This window comes from Erpetoichthys calabaricus, chromosome 1 (assembly GCF_900747795.2).
Source record: "Erpetoichthys calabaricus chromosome 1, fErpCal1.3, whole genome shotgun sequence".
Classification (NCBI taxonomy): Eukaryota; Metazoa; Chordata; class Cladistia; order Polypteriformes; family Polypteridae; genus Erpetoichthys; species Erpetoichthys calabaricus.
In genome coordinates, this window is record NC_041394.2 from 327,224,301 (window position 1) to 327,243,381 (window position 19,081).

Consider the following 19,081-nt stretch of genomic DNA (forward strand, 5'->3'; position numbering starts at 1 on the left):
TTCAGCGTCCGCTGCGGCCACAGTGTCAGAAAACTGCTTCCTGTACTAAATGTAATCTTCAATGTCAAAATAAAAGTCCCCGAAGAATCAAAACACCGTAGTATACACCTAACCTTACGTGGGTTTCTGTGATTCTCAGTGGAAAGATCTTTCTAATCATTTTGTTAAACTTGTTTTTAGGCAGCATCCATCCATATCCCGTGTTCTTACTGATGGAATCTTTTTCAAGTGACAGCTGGCTGATACTATGCAGGATTGTGAACAATTTTGGCTCCTTTTTACTTCAACAGGCTACAGCGTTTTCAGGTCATGCCCTGCTGATATGGAATCCGCTTCATCTCTGGAAAACGAGGAAATGAGGAGATTCTGCAATAGCATCTACTGGAGTAGAGCACCCAAACATTTTTATTATAATTTAAGATGACCGATTGTGTGTGTGATGTGACAGCTAGAGGCACAGCAGTCAGATGCAGACAGATAACTCCGGATATAATCCGGATATAATCGGAGGGCGACACGGTGGCGCAGTGGTAGTGCTGCTGCCTCGGGTAGTGTTTGCTTCCCGGGTCCTCCATGCGTGGAGTTTGCATGTTCTCCCCCGTGTCTGCGTGGGTTTCCTCCGGGCACTCTGGTTTCCTCCCACAGTCCAAAGACATGTAGGTTAGGTAGTATGGCGATTCTAAATTGGCCCTAGTGTGTTCTTGGTGTGTGGGTGTGTTTGTGTGTGTCCTGCTGTGGGTTGACACCCTGCCCGGGATTGGTTCCTGCCTTGTGCCCTGTGTTGGATGGGATTGGCTCCAGCAGACTCCCGTGACCCTGTGTTCGGATTCAGCGGGTTGGACAATGGATGGATGGATGTATAATAGGATGCCCTTTCAGACAATAACCCTCCCTTTATGTTTATCTAGTCTGGGAACTGGCACCAAGGTAGTCAGATTAGGCAAATGAAAAATGAGCAAGGTGTGGTCTTGAGTGAGCATGATAGGAGCAAGAATAGATGGAAGGGGGTACTCTGAAAAGCTGTTGAATGAAGAAAATCCAAGGGTAGTATTTGCTGATGGAGTTCCAAATGAAGGGTTAGTACCAAGAATAAGGATGAAGGAGGTAAAGGAGGCACTGAAAGGATGAAAAATGGAAAGGCAACAGAACAAGATGAAATATCCATGGAAATGTGAAAGAGTTTAGGGGATGTGGATCATGGAAGGACCAGGGGAGAGAGTGTTTCCAGGGAATTTCCTGCCCCACACCGACAGTGAGCATGGGAGCTCAGTCTTGCTGGGGCCATGGACATTATTCAGTTCCCTATTTGGCCGCACTTCTGCCACACCTGGAAGTACGGCCGGAAGAATCTCATTGGGCACCTGGAGTCCTTCCGGGTGTCCTATAAAAAGGGTCCAGTCGACTTCCAGAGTCAGGAGGAAGAGGACAAAGCCTGAGGAGGAGTGGAGGTGGAAGGACTGGCAGCAGAGGGTCTGTGTTATGTTCTGTGTCTTGTGTGCTGTGGCAGGCAACACTGTATAAATAAACTGTATGCTGTGTGGCAATTGGTGTCCTGCCTGTTTGAGTCGGGGTTAGGGCAGCTGTACGTGCCCTGGGCTTCACAGGGAATATGGAGTACATGTGTTGTGGGATCTCCAGCAGAAGATCTATAAACAGGAGTGAATATCAGAGAAGTGGAGGACCAGTGTGATTTTACCCATTTATAAGGAGAAGGATGAATTCAGGATAGTGGCAGCTATAGAGGGTTGAAGCTGATGTCACACACATTAGGGTAAGGATTATAGAGATAAGGCTTATGGGAAGACACCTCCATAGGAGAGAGGCAGTTTGGCTTTATATCAGGGAGTGGAACAACTGAAGCAGTCTTTGTGTTGAGACCGCTCAAGGAAAACAGAAAGGTGTGCATATGGTGTTTATTAATTTGGACAAGGCGTATGACAGAGTGCCTAGTCAAGATGTCTGAAGGGACATGAGGGATAAGGGAGTACCAGAGAACTATGTGAGCATTGCCCAGAATGTGTGTGAGGGAATGAGGACTCATGTTAAGTGCAGTGTTGGGGTAACAGACAAAATCCCTGTTAGAGTAGGTCAGCGTTTCTCAACCTTTAAGTATTTGCGACCCGAGTTTTCATAACAGTTTTAATCGCCCCCCCCCCCCAATGTTTTTTTGAAACCCTAATAAAATTTATTCCTATATTTTTTGCTGCCGATACACTACTACAAATTTAAAAGTTTCCTACAAATAGCGAAATTACTCCATATATGGCAATATTCGCGCCTCCTTTTTTGTTAACCGCTGCAGTAGGTCTGTACCAGGGATCTTCTTTAAGTCCTTACCTCTCTGATGTGGTTATGGAGGTGTTGAGTTGTGGGATAAAAGACCAGTCCCCCGGTGTATGCTTTTTGCTGATTCCTTTGTATTGTGTAGCACTAGAAAAAAAGGAAGTGGAGAAGTAGTTAGAAGATAGAAGACTGAAGATGAATAAACAGAAGACAGAATATATGAGGTTTAATGGTGATCAGGATTCATAAGCCTACAGATAGAACTATGGATATTGTATATTTAGATATTTAGGATCACTGGTACTTCCCATGGGCTCACCACCTATGGGAGGGGCCAAGGAGGTCGGGTGCAGTGTGAGTTGGGTGGTGGCCGAAGGCGGGGACCTTGGCGGTCCGATCCTCGGCTACAGAAGCTGGCTCTTGGGACGTGGAATGCCACCTCTCTGAAGGGGAAGGAGCCTGAGCTAGTGCGCGAAGTTGAAAGGTTCCGGCTAGATATAGTCGGGCTCACCTCGACGCACAGCTTGGACTCTGGAACCAATCTCCTTGAGAGGGGCTGGACTCTCTACCACTCTGGAGTTGCCCCCGGTGAGAGGCGCCGAGCAGGTGTGGGTATACTTATTGCCCCCCATCTTGGAGCCTGTACATTGGGGTTTACCCCGGTGGACGAGAGGGTAGCCTCCCTTCGCCTTCGGGTGGGGGGACGGGTCCTAACTGTTGTTTGTGCGTATGCACCGAACAGCAGTTCGGAGTACCCACCCTTTTTGGAGTCCCTGGAGGGGGTGCTAGAGGGCATACCTTCTGGGGGCTCCCTCGTTCTGCTGGGAGACTTCAATGCTCACGTGGGCAATGACAGTGAGACCTGGAAGGGCGTGATTGGGAGGAATGGCCCCCCTGATCTGAACCCGAGCGGTGTTTTGTTATTGGACTTCTGTGCTCGTCACGGATTGTCCATAACGAACACCATGTTCAAGCATAGGGGTGTTCATATGTGCACTTGGCACCAGGACACCCTAGGCCTCAGTTCGATGATCGACTTTGTGGTCGTGTCGTCGGACTTGCGGCCACATGTCTTGGACACTCGGGTGAAGAGAGGGGCGGAGCTGTCAACTGATCACCACCTGGTGGTGAGTTGGCTTCGATGGTGGGGGAGGATGCCGGTCAGGCGTGGTAGGCCCAAACGTGTTGTGAGGGTCTGCTGGGAACGTCTGGCAGAGCCCCCTGTCAGAAGTAGCTTCAACTCCCACCTCCGGCAGAACTTCGACCACATCCCGAGGGAGGTAGGGAACATTGAGTCCGAATGGGCCATGTTCCGTGCCTCTATTGTTGAGGCAGCTGACCGGAGCTGTGGCCGTAAGGTGGTCGGTGCCTGTCGTGGCGGCAATCCCCGAACCCGCTGGTGGACACCGGCGGTGAAGGATGCCGTCAAGCTGAAGAAGGAGTCCTACAGGACCCTTTTGTCCTGTGGGACCCCGGAGGCAGCTGATAGGTACCGGCAGGCCAAGCGGAATGCGGCTTTGGTGGTTGCTGAGGCAAAAACTCGGGCGTGGGAGGAGTTTGGGGAGGCCATGGAGAATGACTTTCGGACGGCTTCGAGGAGATTCTGGTCCACCATCCGGCGTCTCAGAAAGGGGAAGCAGTGCAGTGTCAACACTGTATATGGTGGGGATGGTGCGCTGCTGACCTCGACTCGGGACGTTGTGGGTCGGTGGGGGGAATACTTCGAAGACCTCCTCAATCCCATTAACATGCCTTCCAATGAGGAAGCAGAGCCTGGGGACTCAGAGGTGGGCTCCCCCATCTCTGGGACTGAGGTCACCGAGGTGGTCAAAAAACTCCTTGGTGGCAGGGCCCCAGGGGTGGATGAGATACGCCCGGAGTTCCTCAAGGCTCTGGATGTTGTAGGACTGTCTTGGCTGACACGCCTCTGCAACATCGCATGGACATCAGGGACAGTGCCTCTGGATTGGCAGACCGGGGTGGTGGTCCCCCTCTTTAAGAAGGGGGATCGGAGGGTGTGTTCCAACTACAGAGGGATCACACTCCTCAGCCTCCCTGGAAAAGTCTATTCAGGGGTCCTGGAGAGGAGGGTCTGTCGGATAGTCGAACCTCGAATTCAGGAGGAACAGTGTGGTTTTCGTCCTGGTCGCGGAACAGTGGACCAGCTCTATACCCTTAGCAGGGTCCTGGAGGGTGCATGGGAGTTTGCCCAACCAGTCTACATGTGTTTTGTGGACTTAGAAAAGGCATTCGACCGTGTCCCTCGGGGAATCCTGTGGGGGGTACTCCGAGAGTATGGGGTACCGGCCCCCCTGATAAGGGCTGTTCAGTCCCTGTACGATCAGTGCCAGAGCTTGGTCCGCATTGCCGGCAGTAAGTCGAACCCGTTTCCAGTGAGAGTTGGACTCCGCCAGGGCTGCCCTTTGTCACCGATTCTGTTCATAACTTTTATGGACAGAATTTCTAGGCGCAGCCAGGGTGTTGAGGGGATCCGGTTTGGTGGGCTCAGGATTGGGTCACTGCTTTTTGCAGATGATGTTGTCCTGTTTGCTTCATCAGGCCGTGATCTTCAGCTCTCTCTGGATCGGTTTGCAGCCGAGTGTGAAGCGGCTGGGATGAGAATCAGCACCTCCAAATCCGAGACCATGGTCCTCAACCGGAAAAGGGTGGAGTGCCCTCTCAGGGTTGGTAGCGAGATCCTGCCCCAAGTGGAGGAGTTCAAGTATCTCGGGGTCTTGTTCACGAGTGAGGGAAGAATGGAGCATGAGATCGACAGGCGGATCGGTGCGGCATCCGCAGTAATGCGGGCGTTGCATTGGTCTGTCGTGGTGAAAAAGGAGCTGAGCCGCAAGGCGAAGCTCTCAATTTACTAGTCGATCTATGTTCCTACCCTCACCTATGGTCATGAGCTATGGGTAGTGACCGAAAGAACGAGATCGCGAATACAAGCGGCTGAAATGAGTTTCCTCCGCAGGGTGTCTGGGCTTTCCCTTAAAGATAGGGTGAGAAGCTCAGTCATCCGGGAGGGGCTCAGAGTTGAGCCGCTGCTCCTCCGCATCGAGAGGAGTCAGATGAGGTGGCTCGGGCATCTGATCAGGATGCCTCCTGGACGCCTCCCTGGTGAGGTGTTCTGGGCACGTCCAACCGGGAGGAGGCCCCGGGGAAGACCCAGGACACGCTGGAGGGACTATGTCTCTCGACTGGCCTGGGAACGCCTTGGGATTCTCCCGGAAGAGCTAGAAGAAGTGGCCGGGGAGAGGGAAGTCTGGGCATCTCTGCTCAAGCTGCTGCCCCCGCGACCCGACCTCGGATAAGCGGGAGACAATGGATGGATGGATGGATCACTGGTAGCCCAAGATGGAAAATTAGATTTGGAGATAATCCACAGAGTGCAGTGTGTCTGGACTAATTAGAAGAAGGTATCAGGAGAATTGTGTCATTGGAGAATTAAGGCCATGGTTAAAGGCCAGGTGTTTAAGACAGTGGGAAGACCAGCAGTGATGTATGGAGCTGAGAAATGGTCAGTAAAGGGAGCACAGCAGGAGAAGAAGTGAGATGTGGCAGAAATGAGAATGTTGAGATGGATGAGTGGAGCTACAAAAAAGGACAGAATAAGAAATGGGATAATCAGAGATACTACAAAAATGTGAGAAATATCTAAAAAAAAAAAATAGTACAGGAAAATAGGGTATAGTGGAATGGACATGAAATGAGACAATGAATATGTGGGCAAAAGAGTGAGGGGAATGGAGGTGCAGGGCTGTCCATCCTCTTGGACCAGCTTGTTCATGCCATTTATCCTCATAACCTGGAAAACCAGCTACCTGCTTCAGTTCTGATTTGGACTCATGTCTGCAAAAACTTATTGCAAGCTTATTTCCCCCAGACTTTTCAATTATACAGGGTTTCCAAGGTGGTGATCCTTGTATCATTCTAGAATATATATTGTAAAAGAAAACACAGACATCTGTAAAGTGTTGAGGCACCTGTAAGGCAAACCCTGTATAACTGAAAGAAAATATGGGCAATAAATACATTTGAAAATGAAAACGTCTTTGCAGACATGAGTCTTAAAGTTGACTGCTCCAACATGGAGGAACTTCCAGTGATAAGGACTTCTGGCTGGAAGAGGCAAGTCCAGGTGGGCGGACACCAGAAGTGACGTCAAGGGCGGAAAAGCCATCAATCTTCCGGTCTGCAGAGGGAGGAAGAGATAAGAGATAAAGAGATAAATTCTATGGCACAGTGCACAGCTGCTGCCATCTCTAAGACACAGGTAAGTCTATAATCCTTTACTTAAAGTTGAACGTGTGCTTGTCTGGTGTGCAAGTGCACACTGTTGAAACTGTCTCTTCCAAATTTTGGACAGATCCCCATTTGTTCAGGGGAACACCACAGATATTGGAACAAAACATAGTTCTCACATGGAAATTTTAGTGTTCACACCTGTGCTTAACTAGGACCCCTCTACTACCCCAAGGTAGCATTTTTGGGATTTGTCGCAGACATATCAAGTTGCTTCATACAGTGGGTTTAGTGGGTAAAAGTTTTTGGTTTGGGGCCAAACTTTTTCCCCTTGGAGAATATTTTAGTGGCCTTGCTTGCACTTTATTCCATTCGGGGCAGTGGCAGGTACCCCTGTTCGTTTGCTGTGGATTGAAAGAAGAGCCATATTTCTGAATGAGGACAGCTTGCACAAAGTCAGAGGTCTCACAGAAAAAGAAATAAAATGGTTTTCAACAGTCATAAGAAGAGCATTCAGCTTAAAGAAAATCTTGGGAAAAGGGACGATCACAGTACGACTTTAAAAATACGGAGCATTTAATTTTAAAAGACAAATGAAGGAAAACACCTACTACAGGAGTAAATATGATGTTCCTAGATAAAGCTGAGGAGTTCTGAGAAACAGCCCATACAATTCAGCAAATAAACAGGAAAACTTCAGATGCCTTCACAGCCTGCCATGCCACTCTGACAGACCTGGGGCAGGTGGAGTCCTTAAAATATGGTGCAGGCTTAAGTTAAATATTTTCAGAGTACTTGTTCATTTTATCATTTCAATCTGGTAACAGCAAGTTGGGTGAGGATGAGCAGCAGAAAGCTTGACATTATCCTGAGCAGAGTGTGGTGCCCGGCGGGCGTCCATGCCCGGCCGGGACGCCCAGGAGGAGTGGAGGAGGGCTTGTGCCTCCTCCAGGACATGAGGGGGCCTCCTCCCTGGTGGCTTTGGGGACCACGGGTACGGAGCTTGGAAGCTCAACCCTGTAGGGGCCCGTGGTCACCGCCAGGGGGTGCCCCAATGTCTTGGGAGTGTTGGCCCTCAGTACTTCCGCCACACCGGGAAGTACTGGGGGGAAGAGACTTGTGGACACCCGGTGGACTTCCGGCTTCACCATGGGAGCTTCCGCCACACAGGGGTGTGACTACGGAAGCCCTGAGGATGCACCTGGAGCCCATCCGGGGCATATAAAAGGGGCCGCCTCCCTTCAGTCAGAGCAAGAGTCGGGAGGAAGAAGACGAAGCGTGTTGGAGAGGAGTGGAGGCGGACCAGAGTCTGTGAAAGGCATTGTATTGTGGCCAGGACTTAAAGGGGTGATTGGTGCTTTGGCACTGGGTATGTGCACTTCTATTTGTAAATAAACACGTGTGTGGTTAAAATCATCGTGTCTACCTGTCTGTGTCCGGGCTGTTCCCCACGAGAGACATATAGTACCACTTCTACACACACACACATACTCATTCATATGGTGCAAAAACCACAGGCACTTGTAAAAAATATGCTGAACATCCTCACATACCTCTTGTTGAATGTGCCCCAGTGCCACTGCAGACTTTGGTTGCCTGGCCTGTAATGACAGACTGGCCTGATAATATGGAGATCAAGAGTTTGTGGTTGGCAATCCTTCATTTAGAATGTCCAATATTCCTCAGGGTTAATGCCCATATAGCAGTTCAAAAGGGGAGAAGCCCAATAAGGCTTGAGGCACCTCCTGATAGGTAAAAACTACGAGGGGGAAAGTTTGGGAATGGTCACACCGTATACTTGAAAATATGCAGGGAAAACTGAAAATACCTCTTCACAGAAAAAGGTTCCAAAATAGAACTGACTAACAGGATGAAACTGATCTACAAATATGATGGACTTGAAGAAGAGGTGGAGTCAGGCAGCATTCCCTGTTCTTTTTTTCTTTTATTTTTGGCTGTGTATCTGGAGTCATCGTCAGTCTGCAGAATGAAATTGGGACAGATAAAACACCTCACTGATGGTATTGCATGACATATGAGAATCAGCCTGCACTCCTCAGCAGTGACAGGGAGATCCAATTTGATCTCATTTCCAGCTCCATTTGTTGAAATGCAGCCTCAGACCAGCAGAGAATCTCCACTGTGCTTTACTGCTGCCTGCAGACTTCATTCTTGTACCATTCTCCAGTCCTTTAGCAAGCAAAGTCTTTTCTGTTAGCCAAAAATAATAACATTTTGATTCATCAGTCCAGAGCACTTGCTGCCATTATTCTGCACCTCATTTTATTGTTATCATGTCACTAACCAGGACCAAGGCAATAATGCACTCCTCCTGGTGTCCAAGATTTTGGATCCCTTCACAAAAAAACAAAAGCTTGTAATGTTAGGAGAAATTGTCTCAAATTTCCATTTAGGGCATAGGACTTTTGGGATGTTTTGTACCTATAAATTTGGGTTATAGCTTATATTTACATTGGCTATCCTATACGTTTGAACATTTGGATTGCAAGTTTGTTCAAGCCACCCTGACTTAGCCTGTATTTAGAAATTAAGGAATTGTTGGATGAAAGTAGCAGTACACAATCTGCTCTTTATCTTCAGTCAACCTCTGGACTGTCCTCTTTCTTCCTCATTTCATCCTCATGTTTTCTAATTTCTTCCTTGGTGGTGACTCCAGTAGCACTGCCTATCTGGACTGTTATCATTTTGAAGATCTTCTCTTTCATTTTCACAACTATCATCAACTGCCCTTATGCAATTTCAGTCTAGTGGACACCATGTTGTCCTTAGACAATGCAAGATGTATGAATAGATTTGTTGATTCTTTTTGCTACAGTGAAAGCACTCCCACTTTAATGAAATTGGAAATATCTTAATCAATGGATCCCACCCTGTGAAGGTATTTAGCAAGTCTTAAATAGTTAAGAGGGTATTCAGCTGCCTTTTCACTTTACCCACCTTCCTTTTTTGCCCAATTTATTTCTTCTGAGCTTTATATCCAGTGAGACTTCTCTAGGCAGCTCATTTTGGAAACTGTTTGCCATGTGCAGAACAACAATATGGCTTCTCTTCTGGTCGATGTCTCACTCAAAGGCTTGGTTTGCTTACTTTCAAGCTAGGAGTGAACCTCGATCTTGGGTCATGAAGTGATTTTTGCACTGCTGATGCTGCCATTTTCTAAAATTTGCTGACAGGTTTCAGTGTAGCATCTGCGTTGTTCTTGGTGGAGCTTATTTTTGCAGCTCATACAGATGATTGGCAGAATGTCAAGGTGGGCCTGAAAGTTCTTTTTAACCCTTAAACTGCCACAACCGGCTATAGTCGGTTCCCAGTGCAATTTGCCAGCACGCCAGAGCTGATCAGTCAGTGCCGTATATTCGGTGAGCAGCCAGCTAATGACCACTGCTGGCCCTGACAGCACTTCAGCCTCACTGTCCCTGGGATTGAGCTGCTGCACTAGACTAGCCTGCAAGCGTCAGCGTTTACCTCTGTGTGTGCTTACGTGCAGCCAGTTCAACTGAAGTTGGCTCGGTGATGTACTGAATTTCATCAATGGCGTTGGTTGCACCTTGTACATATAATAAGTGATTGTTGCAGTAGGTTTTTATAGGTTTTACACTTCATTGGCAATGTGTAAAATGATCAGTGTTGCAGTAATTGTGATCCCCTTTGCATGAAAAAAATATGGGTTCCATTAAAATTTCACTTTTTTTGATGAATTGTGACGTTTCCTTAAAAAGTGCAGCAAAAAACTATTTAGTGTCCAGAGGGGCATTAGCCCCCTGAGTAGGTGGCAGTTTAAGAGTTAATTTGTCCTGTTGGTCTCAGGACAACTAGTGCAATTCTTGTCATTTTCTTCCACATTTGCATGTATTCATATTTTGTTATTTTTGTCTCTCCAGTCTAAGAACCGAGTAATCACTGCAGACTCAAACTGTAGTAGTTTCTCTCAGGGTTAATTTCTCCAAATTTTCTCAGTTTGCTTTTTGTTAAGATAGGGGTGAATGTCAATCTTAGGTGAAGACTGTCCTGTTGTACTGCTGGAGCTCTTATTCCCTTAAGTTTGTAGCAAGGACTTGGAGTAGAACTTGCATTGGTCCCAATAAGACTTGACTGCTGTAATGCTTTTTATGTTGATGTTAGTCAGGCTTCTATCTCACGTTTACAGATGGTCCAAAATTTTGTCACTCATCTTTTAATGGGAATAATCAAGCGAGAACACCTTTTCCCTTTGCTAGCCTCCTTATGCTGGCTCCATTTTAGGATTGATTTTAAGATTACATTGTTTTCTTATAAAGTACTAAATGGCCTAGTGCAGGGGTGGGCAGATTCAGTCCTGGAGGGCCGCAGTGGTTGCAGGTTTTTGTTCCAATCCAGTTGCTTAATTAAAAACCAATCCTTGTCAATTATTAAATTGCATGGCTTGTTAGTGCTTTAACTCTGCCATGTCAGGTCATTCTCATATCCTAGATTTATTTTCCTTTCTAAGGATATCATCCAAATGATTTGAAGTCTAAAACAGATAAGTAATTCTCAGTGCTTCACTTTTTTCTTTTCACTTTCCTTCCAAGTATTTAATTAAACCAAATAGTGCGTAATAAATACACACAGGTGTAAATGAAAACAAGCTAAATGGAGAAATGCTGGTCTCTTTTGTCATTAGCATGGTATTGCTAATTAGGAGCAATTAAAAACCAAGACTACAGCTGTTTAAGACTAAAATAAGCAATAAGGGTTCAAAATCTTAACGAGCGAGACAACTAAAGTGAAGCTGAAGTGTTACTTGAGCAATAAGGGCTTCTTATTAAGCAATTGGGTTGGACCAAAAGCCTGCAGCCACTGCAGCCCTCCAGGACTGAATCTGCCCACCCCTGGCATAGTGTGCTCTTACCTCTCCAACCTTATACAATTATAAATTTCATCAAGGTCACATAGGTCTTGTAATCAGTTGCTTCTGGTGGTCCCTAAATCAAGACTAAAGTGTATGGGGAAATCATTCCTTTGCAGTTGTTGTTCTCTGTAGATCTTTTAGGTGTTAGATTTAATGGGTGAATATTTTATATTAATCAAAAGTCGAAGATTAGAAGCTAAGTGTCTGCCTTTAATAAATCCAATTTAGTCTTGTAATATTACAGAAGGAAACACTTTCTCAGTCCTTGCTAGCTAGAACTTTGGAGCGTATCTTAACATCATTATTCAGAAGTGAGATTGGTCTGTATGATGCACATTGTAGTAAGTCCTTATTTTTCATAGAAAAGGTGGAAATTAATGCTTGGCGAAACGTTTGAGGCAGAATTTTGTTGTCTTTAGCTTCTGTAAATGTTGCTAATAATAGTGGAGGTAACGTATTTGAATATTTCTGATAAAATTCCAGTGGGTAGCCATCAGGGCTGGTTGCTTTCCCACTTTGAAGTGAGTTTATAGCGTCTAGTAATTCTGTGAGTGTCAAAGGTTCATCCAGTTCCACAGCACCTAGAGTATCTAGATGTTGTATCTGTAATGAGTCAGAGAACTCACTAGATTGTGTCTTACTGAGTAGAATATAAAGACTTATACTATTCTCTAAATGTGTGGGTTATATTTTTGTAGTCTGTGATTTTATCTCCGTCTATGATGGTAATTGCTGTTATTGCATTGCAGATTTCCTTCTTGTGGATGTGTTGGGCTAAGATCTTATTGGCCTTCTCACTGTGCTCATAATAATGATGTTGTAATTTAAAGATGAGCTGTTCTGTTTCTTTAGTAATCAATAAAGTCTGACTGCAAAACATGTCTTTTCGTATAAAGTGCCTCATTTGGAGACCTGGCATATTCAAGATCTATTCTGATAATTTTGCTAATAACTCAGACCCTTCTTGGTTTCCAGTTTATTTTTGTGGGAAAGATATTAAATAATCTATCTTCTTAAAAATGCCTTCCGAGTTTCTCAGAGTATACCTGCAGAGACCTCAGGGGATGCATTTGTCTCCAGTAAATATTCAATTTGCTTGGATATAAATTTTGTGCAGTGCTCATCAGCTAATGACAGGGGGTTAAGATGACAGCTACAAGATGTTTATGTTAGGCATAGTAAGTCAAGCTCCATGATCAGTGGGGTGTGTTCATTATTAGCAATAGCATTGTACTTGCACAATTTGATAATGGGCAAGAAAATAATTGACTATAAAGAAATAATCAATTCTTGAGTAACAATGATGAACTTGTGAGAAGAAGAAATATGCTCGTAGGTTAGGACTTGAAAACCTCCATATGTCTGATCATTTCTGATCCACAACAAACGTGTAATTATTTCTTCAGTATTAGATGTTATTGCTGCTGTAGCTGAAGACCTATCCAGGTCTGGATTTAAAACACAATTAAAGTCTCCAGCCATTATAATTTTATAAGTGTCCACAGTAAGAATAGATGCAAATACATTTTGGATGAAATCTATATCATCCACATTAGGCGCATAAATATTTATGAGAATCATTGTAGTATTAAATAAATCGGCCAACACCATGACATATCACCCTTCAGGATCACATATTACGTCTGACGCTACAAATGGGATAGTTCTTTGTATTAAAATTCCCACATCCTAGTTTTCTTTGTATAGGTGGACTGAAAAATTTGGCCAACACAATCCCTTTGCATCTGAACCTTGTCCTTACTTATTATGCTAGTCTCTTGTAAAACTACTATGTTGGCATTTAAACCTGAAAAATGAATGAAGACTTTCTTTCTCTTTAATTTGTGATTGAGACCTTTGACATTCCAGTTCACATAGTTCACTGTTTGGTCATAAAAACATTGCTTCTAAACTTTTGTTGACATTTTGCAGCCTTAAGTTAAGGTAGTACATTTTTATATATGATATCTTTGACCTAGATTTCACGTTATTGCCATGAAGCTTATTGTTATGACTATGAAGCTTATTGTTGTATTGCCGTTAATGGTTGTTGGGGTAGAAAGGATAAATAAGAAATGGGAAAGCTCTTGTTTTCTTTTTCTCTCACCCCCAAAATGGACCCCACCCCCTGATTTTATCTCCCAGACTATTTAGAGAATAGTTCAGCTATGAATTTCACTGGGTTTGAACTTTCACATTTTTCAGGGAGAGCTTTGATTCTGATGTTGTTCCTTATGTAATTATCTTCCAGTGCAGCCAGTTTGTCAGAGAACATTTTGCATTCTAATTTTGCAGCCATTGTAGAAGTCGATTGTTCAATTATTTCAATATAAATTGTGAATATTTGCTTAATATCTTAACGCTGAACAGTAAGTACTCTAATTTTACTCTCTAACTTTTTCATATTTTCATTAATCATTTTTAGAATTTCTGTGAAGGCTGTAGTAAACGTATTACTTAAACATTTCTACAGGTCTTTTATATCACTCTTCTTGTTTAGGTCAATTCTTTCTTTCTTTATATAATACATTATATCATTCTTTATATCATTTAACTGCAGTTGACAGCGGGGATGAAGGGCCATGCTCAGTTCCAGTAATCTTCCTGAAATCGACAAATCCTCCTTACCTGCCTCACTCGTAGTTTCGTTCCTACTTTTGCTTTCAGCAGAAGGTGCTTGCAAATCAGTTCCTTCACTTGCCTGTTCCAGGTCAGTCTCTAGTAGGCCATACTGTGACCTTGAGGCCGGCCTTGACTTTGATGAAAGTTTAGCTGCCTTATCTTTATCCGTTTCATTTTCTTTCTGAACCCTTTGTTTTTAGTTCATGCTTACTTATACTCACGTATAATGTTAATATAGGATACCTAGGGATGATAGTAAAAAAAATGGGTAAAATAACGCCACTGCTAATGGAGCTCAGCTCTAGCCATCCATCTCACGCAAAGGACAAGACCAAGTCGATAAAAATAAAATTAAATCTTGCAGTACTTCTTTATATTCCCTGGTCTGTGCCCAAGTAAATGCAGACTGCTGTCAATACACCAATACTCCAATTGCCCTTTATTCTCTTACAATATGGAACCACTGTAGGAAGCACTTTAAGACAGAGACGCTCTTATCTGTTGCACCTCTACATGACAACCACCTTTTTCCACCCTCTGAAACATACACAGTGTAAGAGCCAATCTTAGAAAGTTAAAGTTTTGAGTTAAACTCATATTAATGTTTGCTTTATTTGAATAGAATATAATATCTTCTATAGTCATAGACAATGGTATAGTCTTTTCCCCCTATAAGTTAGCAAGATATAGAATCTTCTTACTATAACTGAGAAACTGTGAGTTAATAAGCTGTTGTTGTGTTTAGAACAGGTCCTAGTAAACAGGGACTTGAAAGACCCATTTTCTACTCAGAAATGGGATAAGCATACAGTTTTCTGACCGCTTTGAAATGGTTCAGAAATTATAAGTGACTAGTAACGATTTCAGATGTAACAAGATTAAGCTTAGAACTAAATTTTTTCTTATTATAATTTTTCCTTTTTTTTGCTATTTTAATTTTCTTTTTTGTGTGAACTGTTTTACTTTGAAACTTAACTAAACTTTTAAAAACGAAAATATTTTGTCTTGGAATCATTTCTGCGCGTCAGGCTTTTGTTGAATCCCATTTTTTGAGTTGGAGCTGCTGAATTTTGGAAACTTTGGGAAAACGCAGCTACACACAGTATTTGATGCTTGGAATATGTCTGGGATTAAAACATTTAGAGACTTGTACCTTGATAATGTGTTTGCATCTTACGAGCAATTAAGCTACAAATGTAACTTCTCATGAACACAATTTTTCCACTACTTTCAAGCTAGAATCTTTGCTAAACTGAACCTGCTCAATTCTCCTCACTTTCCACCTATTTCTATTCCAGAAGAAATATTGATCAGTCTTGAAGACTCAGACAGCGTCTCCACAATTTATAAAAATATTTTAAAGTCCATTTGTTTCAAAGATCCCAAGGTATAATGGGGAAAGGATCATTCACTTAGCATTTCAAAAAAGGAGTGGAAGGCAACCATGCAGAGAATACACTCAAGCTTCATATGTACAAAGCATTAATTTATTCAAATCCAAATTTTCTATTAACTGCATTAATCTCAGTTAAAATTGTCTAAAATGTTTCCCGACCAAGATCCAACCTGTGAACATTGTAATCGACCTCCAGCCTCACTGGGCCACATGTTCTTGACCCGCACCAAATTAACATCACTCTAGAAAAAAATCTGTAAAAGCCTATCAGACAGCTTTGGAGTCACAATCCCTCCTAATCCACTAACAGCTGTGTTTGGTGGGCTCTCAGAGGGGTTTAAAGTGGAGAAGGACAAACAAACTGTAATTGCCTTTACTTATCTTGCTCAACTGGAAGAATCCCACCCCACCACTTTTAAATCAGTGGGTAACTGATGTCCTACACTATCTGAAATTGGAAAAAACCAAACGCTCACTCAGATGATCTGTTCAAAATGTTTTACTTTCTCATATACAAAGTACAGGGAAAGTATTGTAATCGTCCAAAGATTTGGTGTCGAGATTTTGATGAATCTCGACGTTGCAGACCTACCTGATTTTCTCATATATGAAGTACAGGGAAAGTATTGGAATACTCCAAAGATTTCATGTCAAGATTTTGACAAATCTCGACGTTTTAGACCTCCATGTGTATGATTTACTTTCTCGTAGGGAAAGTACTGTAATTGTCCAAAAATCAGTACTGCACCTATTAATTTCACACTATAGTTGCCGCTACTGGTTCTTCTTGTTCACTGAAGCCTGCAATGGTAGTTAAACCACCAAAAGCGGCGTTTAGGGGTGGCAATTGAGGCGACCGCCCCAGGTCCCATGCCTAAGGGGGCCCCGCTTTTGAGGGGATTTATCAAGTTATATTCTCCAGTAAGTATATATATATGAGATGCTTCTAAGAGGAACCTCTTCAAGGTCAAATTCCGCCAAAATGTCCGTCTTTGAAAACATTTCATAGTCCGGATATTAATGCACAAAAACAAGTATTGCTAATGATAACCGACTTACATGACATCAATGTGTGTTATAACTATGACATCCTGCATATCGAGATTCAGAGTATGCAGTACTTGCAGTTTGGGTACTTTTGTAGAAGAGGCCCTGCTAATTTCTGCATGACACCACATCGCATTTCGCACTGTCATGGTATTTTCATAAATTATGAATTGCGCTTTTTTAATAGATTATATCGTTATATTTTGATGAAGTCCACATGTTATTGTGCAAAAACTTAGCTGAATACTGTAATGAGAAAATCCAATATATGTTAACATTATTATTATTATTAAATTCACGCACAAGTTTATACAGTACACACATTCTGGTAACAGCGTTTGATGTAACCGGTCCCGCGTGGGGTTGGTCAGCTCTAGGCCCCGCATACCTCTAAGGCCGCCTCTGAACACCGCTAATAGGTAAAGAAGCAGTGTAGCACCTGCCCATTAGCAGGATTGGTGCTGATCAGAGCCAAACTCAGTCTAACGTCCCTACTCATGCAGTTTCCTGTGAAACTGCCATCTTCACGGAAAACCTGCACCAATGACCCAATCCTTGCAGCAATGCATTTATATAGAAATAAGTTACTAATCATATTTACAGTCACTTTCTTGTAATATTGATTAAAAAAACAATAAACAAGTTCAACTTTGCAACTCTTAGTTTAAAATATGTGGCAAATGAGGAAGCAACTGCACAGAAAAAAAGCATGGATCTGCTATTTGCAAGCCACTTGCAAAGAGCTCTTCTACTGTTAATTACTGTTCTCCTAAAAACAATCATTGAATCAATAAATTAACAAATTTGCTGTTACAACACATTTTATATATTTGAATATGATTAACATAACATTATTTGCATTTTGATGAGCCATAATTATTGTGACATCCCGCTTGTCTGGGGGAGTCTTTCAAATGCCGACTGGCTTTTTATTGGATATGCTGCGATATAAATGGTGTCCTACCGCTGCCCATTGTCTGGGTCATGGGGACACCTCCAAAATAACAAAAATAACCTGCTTTTGTCCTATCTACCTCTTGCCTTGTCTTTCACTGTTCGCTCCCTTCACCACTTGATGCTGTCTTCCCTTCGCTCCAGCAACAACTACCACTTCAGATCACCCCATCCCCTTTCCTCCACGCACCATTAATTAACCCTGATCCCTGTCACTCAACTCTCTCTCTAGGGAGGCGCTCCAAGACTCCACACCAACACTGCTTGCACCCCCTACAGCCAATTCAGTGGCAAGACACGCCACATTATGTTTGTTAGAATTAAAAAGTACAGAAAACAAACAAAGCCAAATAAATCCTGCTTTGAAAAGTATTCATTGTCTATTATTTCCTCACCATGAGCTACAATACAATACAATACAGTTTATTTTTGTATAGCCCAAAATCCCACAAGGAGTGTCACAATGGGCTTTAACAGGCCCTGCTTTTTGACAGCCCCCCTGCCTTGACTCTATAAGAAGACAAGGAAAAACTCCCAAAAAAACCCTAGTAGGGAAAAAATGGAAGAAACCTTGGGAAAGGCAGTTCAAAGAGAGATCCCCATCCAGGTAGGTTGGGCGTGCAGTGGGTGTCAAAAAGAAGGGTGTCAAGACAATACAATACACAGAACAGAACAAATCCTCAATACAGTATAAAAATAAAAACATTACAAGTACGGACCAGAATTCAACAGTAGATGATATCACACAATATGATTTGGATTTGTTCAGAGTTCTGGAGACCTCAGCCATCAAGCTGCCTCCCCCATTTGGCCGTTCCACAGGTGAAACAGCGCTAGGCCAGCCAATCCAATGAAAGGACCCTTCTACCCCACGATTCCTGCGATCCTCCATCAGAGATGACTTTACCTTAGGCAGGCAGAACAATTTGGCAGGTGGGCAGTGGCACCAAGTGCCACATTTGAGTACCGAGAAGAGAAACAGAATAGGTGAGGGTTAGTGACACTGACAGACTGAGGAGATCGTTCCTCCCCCACACTATGCCGGGGGAGTAAACATTAACTTTATACAAATTTATTGTCTGTTATACCTGCATTGTTATCACTCTTTAATTTAATATTGTTTTTATCAATATGCTGCTGCTGGAATATGTGAATTTCCCCTTGGGGATTAATAAAGTATCTATCTATCTATCTATCTATCTATCTATCTATCTATCTATCTATCTATCTATCTATCTATCTATCTATCTATCTATCTATCTATCTATCTAGTCACACATTATAACTATCATGTTACTTATGTTTTAGTGCTAATGACTAACAACAGAGATGCAGTCTGTACAGCTAATCAGCAGCTCTAGTCAGGGTATGCTAAACTGAGACTTCAGCTGAGACTTATATGTTAAAAGGATTTTGAAATATGCCCTAAACTTAACGGGGAGCCAGTGTAAGCAGTTAAGAGCTGGGGTTATGTGTTTGTGTTTTCTTGTTTCTCTTCCTCTGCTGCAAGTAGTCTCTATTGATGAGAATCCACCAGTGTTCACTTTAAACCAAAGGCCTCAGCTTTTGTCAGGTAAATCCCCCTATCTGTGTGTAAGGTCATCCTGTTGGTCACTTCATGCAAAGTAATATGGAGATTAAGG